This window comes from Haemaphysalis longicornis, unplaced genomic scaffold (assembly GCF_048455015.1).
Source record: "Haemaphysalis longicornis isolate Haplotype H1 unplaced genomic scaffold, Haemaphysalis longicornis Haplotype H1 scaffold_13, whole genome shotgun sequence".
Taxonomy (NCBI): domain Eukaryota; kingdom Metazoa; phylum Arthropoda; class Arachnida; order Ixodida; family Ixodidae; genus Haemaphysalis; species Haemaphysalis longicornis.
The window spans coordinates 46,704,029-46,709,224 of NW_027526233.1; positions in this window are offsets into that span (position 1 = coordinate 46,704,029).

Below are 5,196 nucleotides of genomic sequence, written 5' to 3' on the forward strand. Positions count from 1 at the left end.
TCGTGCCAGCATATACAACCGCAGGTACATGGCTGCGATAGAAGAGCATCGCAGCGAGCTATTGCAGCGGCTTGGGATCGCGTCAGAGGCTATGGGCTTCAGACTTCCCTCTGCATGCCTTGTGAATCCTGTCGTTTAGCCCGGGTTCAGACTGTTGCCGCAACTGTCGTAATAACTCTAAATAACCACATCATTCCTCGTCTAAGCCAACCGAACTGCGTGACACGCCGTTTTTTCGCGTCCATAGATCCCGATATGGCTTTCGCGTCAGTAGTCTGAACGTGGCCTAACGTGACGGTTACTCTATAGAAATTACGTTATCTGCGCTTCCATCGCAATCATGTAAACGCGACTTCTCAAAGGAAATTCCCCTCCATCTATGCGTGTTAAATACCTGTAGGGACGATTTACAGTGGCATCATGCGAGACTGCGAACATTTCCTTGTTCCTTTTCGGAGGGGGACCATGCATGTATATCACAGGCCTGTCACGTTTATCTTTTCTTTGCACTGTGTAGTAGTCAATTTCCGGTGAGGTGCTGAACAAAGCAGGCTTTAGTGCCTGCTCGCAAGCGTCCGTAAAGGTTGGTAGTAGTGTGGTAATGTGATACTCTGCACTACTTGTACACTACACCCACCTTTACTGAGAGTAGTGAGTCTAGTGAATGCAAAACTATACCAGTTTGAGCGTTCTAGTACCGGTGTCGTTTGAAAACAGCGCGGAAGACGGGACGGAGCAAGTAATAGACGACACAAGCGCTGATGTCGTCTATTACTTGCTCCGTCCCGTCTTCCGCGCTGTTTTCAAACGATATGATGTACCAACAAGCCCTTCAGTGCACCCTTTTGCAATTTAGTACCGGTGAGCTACGCGACGCTGTGACGTACTATGACGTAGCTTCAGCTACGTCACCGCAGTCATCATCGACCTCGAGCGCGGCGCATGCCGGAACGCGCGAGAAATTTGAAACAGCCCTCGCGTTCGCTGCATGCCGGGACTTTCGCGGGAAACTTCACACCAGGGCGCAGCCAATCGTCCTCTGTTTCGGGTGGCGCCATCCTATACACGAGTGGGAGAGGCTCGGGACGGGAGCCTCTCTTTGGGTGCAACTGGCGCCATCTGTCCAGGTGTCGCCGAGGTGTAGTTTTCGATTAATACCATCTCAACTAATTGATTACTTACCCGTTCACGTGAGCGATGACGAAGATGGTCGGCTCAGCACGACCAGAGGCCGTGGAAAGAAAATTGCTTCCCGGCTGGGCCGGGATCGAACTAGGGGCTCTTATGTCGCTAGTCTGGTGTCTACGCCATTGCTCCACATAAGCAAACCGCACCCGGACCTACACCCCGGCCTCCGAAAAGCGCGAAGTCAAGAGCACTAGACCACCTATGGAAAGCGTGCAGATGTGTCTTACTCGGACTCTAGCACCTACCCCAACGGACGACAGCATCAAGTTGCCGCAGTTACCACCAAAACCACCCTCGTAGCTTCTGCAACAATCGAGACGTCGTCAACATGGATTGCCGAAGAGTTCACCATCGCATTACCCCTCATTCATACGAAGAACATGTCATCATCACAGATTCTCAAGCAGCCTTCAGAAGATTTCTAGCCGGAAGGGTGGCCCGCACAACCTTGAAACACCTGTATCAGCATCAACCGTGCCGGAAGGTCACCCTCATTTGGACTCCTGGCCATTCCTCACTGACGGGCAATAACTTTGATCACCAGCAAGCCTGCGCCCTGTCCCTGCAGGCTACTGAGGATACCGCACCGTCCGTTCCTCTACTGACTTTTCCAGACATTTCACAATATTACCGGTTCGAACGAGAGCACTTCCCTCCTCCACCTCGTAAACTCGCAAAAGAAGAAGAATCCCTCCTTCGCTTTCTGCAGAGCAATACCTTACCGTGTCCGCCTCCATCGCATCTTCACAATGCAATTTCCGGCCGAATGCAAGTTCTGCTTACAAACCGGTACTCTTCCCCACATCGTATTAGAGTGCAAGCACAACCCCAACCCCCTACCTCTTCCATCTCCCCTTCCCAGCCCTGAGTTGTGGGAGAACCTGGAGACCAGCAGCGATCCAGACGTCCAGACACTTTTGACCTCCAGTGCGAAGGCTGCCCGCTCATCACATGGCTTCCTGGAATAAGTAACCACTCCCACTTCAGCGGCTAAATAAAATGTTTTTCACTCACTCACTCACTCACTCCGGTGCAAAGTGTTGGAGGAGAATGTGTCCTTTGCGCTGTGCCGTTGCCACGGACGCTGCCCTTGATAGGCCACGCTGCATGCTGGATGTGAGGGGATAAACCAAAACCTGAGGGGCGGGGTTGCAGACCCGTTACTGTTTAGCACAGCGTCGTTGTCTTCGACGCGGCCGTCGTTAGGTGGCATTGCATGCCTGGGAATGAGCGACCAAATCGAAAGCTGCAGACAGCAGAGCAGCAGAGGTGCTGCATGCCGGGATATGAGCCGGCAATTTGAATTCGCTGAGGTTGGGTTTTGACATCGTTGCAGACAGGCGTTTTAAATGCATAGCATTTTAGTAACTCACAATGTCACGTGGCGTTGGCGTGCCTTGTCGTAGTCCGCAGGCGCGCCTTGTCGTAGTCCGCAGCCAGGCCACTACACTATAAAAGAAATAACAGTTTCCGGCGCTCGGTTTCGAACCCATGACGCCGCGGCCGGAACGCAAGGTGCCCGGCGCACTACCGACTGAGCCACGAAACTTTTTTTTTTTTTATTGCCGGTCTTCGACAGTGCAACACAACAGAAACAGATTTCGATGCACCGAACGCGCCTTATATCCTTCACTCATTTCTGGTTTGTTTCGAAAGCGCCACAAGTTGTCCCGCGCCTCCGAAAGATGGCGACACGGGTCCCGCGATCGAGAGGTACGACTTGCCGGCGCACCCCCTCGGAAATGCTGTGCATTTGATCGTGCCCCTCGCGAGGGGGATGTCTTTTTGTTTCTCTCTCTCTTTTTTTTTTGTTTACACATCGTTCACATGGGCTACGCTGCATGCCGATAAATGAACAGGAAGTTCAAACGTTACTTTTCTTTGTATTTTACACGAACAGGTTCGGCAACAGAAAACAGAACCGATATCCTTGAGATTGGCTCAAGCGGGAGCCGGCGGTAAACGTGAGATGGACGAGACTGGGTTAACGAATTCTTGTAATGCCTGCGAGTCGGAACAAATCCGAATATTGAGGCACATACGATAACTGTTCTTGGTCTCTCCCATTTGCTCTATTTTGTAGCATTTGTTTGGCGATCGCTCCGAAGCAAGTTTATAAAATACTAGTTAGGTGTCTTTATGTACGTTATCGAAGTTCATAAGTTACCTGTGTGCACCCTGTGAGGAATAACTCGGGCGCAGCAGAAATGCGCCATAGCGGCCATACATGGTGACAACATGGGCAAATCTATGTTGGGTCCAAGCAGTGAATCAGATTCTCGCTTTCTTCTAGCTTCAGATGAACGCCTTTCGGGTTGGCGCCCCGTCGGGGAATTCTCTAATTTCGGGCATCGTATTGAGCGGACATAAGTAAAGCCCGATGCTTTGCGTCTTGTTTCCGCGCAGCGTCGCGAGCAGCGTACAATTTCCGTACTTTAGGCGGATGCCCCACGGAGATGAAAATAACAGCCGAAGACAGCAGAGCGTAAGGTGAGCGCAAGAGCCAGCACCAATGCTCGCTGACGGCAATGGATTTTTGTACGCTACGGAATCATGGCGATGTTTTTTTTTTATTTTCTCACCAATCGCACCATCAGGAATAGGATTGGACCTTCGGAATGCGGTAAGCAAGCTTATCCCCCTTTTGCTTCTGTAGAGCTTATGCAAAAACTGGCGCTCTCTTGCGGCAACCGCGTGCGCTTCCGCCATGTTGGGGGATTCCCGAATCTCCGGATACCGCATGATAACCCGGGGTGAGTGACGCGCACGTCGGCCTTTATGGTTGTCCAAGATGCTTAAATACTGTCGTGTAACTTGCTGTGCACAAAGATGATACGAGGAAAACCACGAAAATAGCGTACACGTATTTTTTTTATTTCTCAACGGAAGCATCATTCGAGCGCTGCGTGAAGTCGTTTGTGGGGGTCGACTTCCCTTCGCGTAGTAGTATTATAGCTAGATCGCATGCATAGTCACGAAACGAATAATATGTGCAGGACTAAAATTTCCGCGCATTTCCCCGAGGGGAAGAATGTGAAAGTGCGAATGCACGAGTTGAATTTGCGTGGTTCGGTAATGTTCGCGAAACAGAGATCACACACACACACACAACTACAAAGAAAGAAAGATGCATTTATTCACAGACACCTATTTGTGTTGTCGTTGTACTTGATTGCTAGAGCGGATCTCAGCTTTGAAATTTCGTGTCAGTACTCATTTAAGCGGGTGCATTAGCCCTTCTCACGCCCGATTCCTGGCCAATCCCCCACGTGGGTATGTGCCATGCACAGACACCTATTTGTGTTGTCGTTGTACTTGCTTGCTAGAGCGGATCTCAGCTTTGAAATTTCGTGTCAGTACTCCTTTAGGCGGGTGCATTAGCCCTTCTCACGCCCGATTCCTGGCCAATCCCCCACGTGGGTATGTGCCATGTCAGCGGCCAGGCAGCGCGCGCCCATCTCCCCCCGTTGCCAAGGAAGACGAGGAGATTCCTGGCCAATCCCCCACGTGGGTATGTGCCACGTCAGCGGCCAGGCAGCGCGCGCCCATCTCCCCCCGTTGCCAAGGAAGACGAGGAGCGCGTGCACCCGCAGCTGTTGCTATGTGGACGGACGGCGGTCGCCGGAATGCAGGGTCGCTTATAAAGTGCATTCGCACTTAAAAAGGGCCCAAAGTGAGCTATTTTCTAGCCCTGCATTTGCCGCCGAGCACTCCTGCGTGCTGGTAGTTAAGGCGCACTGCAACGGTCAGCTTGTAGTTGATCGTGTGGGATGAGTTTTGACTCTGCCGCTCATGCTTTGCACTTTCGTGTTTTCTTTTTATTGTGGACGTTCGGTACTATGCACTCTTTTGTTTGCTAAACATTACAGGAAATAAGGGATCCGCGAGAGTTGCAACATTCATATAGCGCCATGAGTAGCACAATTGTAACGTACCTAGTAACCCGTGTATCGGTCATTTACCGCTCGCCGCCTGCGGTTCAACCGTAGCCTAATTTCCCAGGATCAT